A 1,596-nucleotide genomic window follows, 5' to 3' on the forward strand; every position below is an offset into this window, starting at 1 on the left:
AAAAATCAAGTCCCAAAATTCAAAGATTTAATCCAAAAATGTCCATCTGAGATGAATACACTTCTCAGATACAGAAATACAAATGGCAAATAAATATATGAAAAAATTTTCAGCATCACTTGTCATTTAAGAAGTGCAAATTAAAACAACACTGAGATGCCATCTCACCCCAGAAAGAATGGCTGTCACCAAGAAGTCAGCCAATAACAAATGCTGGAGGGACTGTGGGGAAAAAGGAACCCTTCTCCACTGTCCATGGGAGCCTTGGCTGGTACAAAGACTATGGAAATCAGTGTGGAGATTCCTAAAAAATCTAGGATTAGAGGTCCCATTCAACCCAGCTATTTCCCTTCTGGGTATTTTTCTGAAAACATCATATGACAGGGGAACAACCCACTCGGGCCTCCCTCCTGTCCCTCTCTCGGACAGGGACTTTCTTTCCCTCAATAAATATATTCTGCTCATAAAAAAAATCATATGACAACATATAGGTAAACCATGTTTATAGCAGCACAATCTGTCATAGCTAAATCTTGGAAACAAGCCAAAGGCCCATCAACTGGTGAATAAATAAAGAAGATGTGGTATTTTTATACAATGGAGTATTACTCAGCTATAAAAAGATAGTTGAGGCTGCGAAGGAAAGTGAGTGCAGATTCACCTACTCAAAGCCATGGGATGCAGGAAGTCAAAAAGGAAGCCGCCCCGAAGAAGATGACAGGCACCCTAGAGACCCCAGTTTACCTCCCCTTTCTAGAACCACAAGAAGTTCTTTGATGTAAAAATGGACCGTGCCGGGAACACTGGAGTCATTTCCTGCATTGTGTGCCTAGAGGAATTCCAGATGCCCATCGCTTATCTGTCAGAACCCGTGGACGAGTACAGCGATTGGATAGATGCCTGCGAGGTAGCCAATCAGCAGCGACGCTAAGGACCCACCCCCTGCACAGCCCCGCCTGCCATGGACCCGCCCACTGGACACCAACACAGACATTCCAGGGGTCCGGAGTTCCGGGGTTCCAGGGGTCTAGGGGTCCAGGGCTGGGAGGGAGGTCCATGGCTGTCTTGACCCCAAGTGTCTGTGGTGGGTGTGAGTGAGTGTGCCTCTAGACTCGGGGAGCAGTTGAGTTGCCACTCCTGAGGGCCCTCGTGGGGCTCACTTGGCTCCAGAAATCTGTTGGATGCTTCCTCTTCCACCCCTGACCTCTCCTGGCCTTGGCCCTCAGTTTCCCTTAGAGGAATTTTCCTGGACAGGAGATGGATGCAGGACTTCTCCAACCTCGACAGCAGTCTGGCCCTGTGCCTTGGAGTTGAAGCCCTCATGCCCCGGGTCTCGTGGCAGAGCAAGCCAGCCCTCCCCCCTCACACTAACAGAAGCCATTTCATCTGTTGCTTTTGTAGAGGAGGCAGGGCTGATTTGGGGAAGCTGTGGGCCATGAGCCCCTCAATAAAACAACCATTGCAAATTGCAAAAATTAAAAAAAAATAGATATAGTTGAGGCTTTTATAGGTAAATGGATGCAACTAGAGGACATATTCATTCATAAGTGAAATAAATCAGACTCACGTGTATAAACATCATATTGTCTCCCTAGT

The 1,596-nt window shown here is 47.1% G+C and overlaps 1 pseudogene; it reads left to right on the top strand.

Annotated features, from left to right (window-relative positions):
• The first annotated feature begins 673 nt into the window (after positions 1-673).
• On the top strand, positions 674-931 carry LOC101590065 (annotated as a pseudogene).
• Positions 932-1,596: the final 665 nt, after the last annotated feature.

This window comes from Octodon degus, unplaced genomic scaffold (genome assembly GCF_000260255.1).
Source record: "Octodon degus isolate 3935 unplaced genomic scaffold, OctDeg1.0 scaffold00046, whole genome shotgun sequence".
In the NCBI taxonomy this organism is placed as follows: Eukaryota; Metazoa; Chordata; class Mammalia; order Rodentia; family Octodontidae; genus Octodon; species Octodon degus.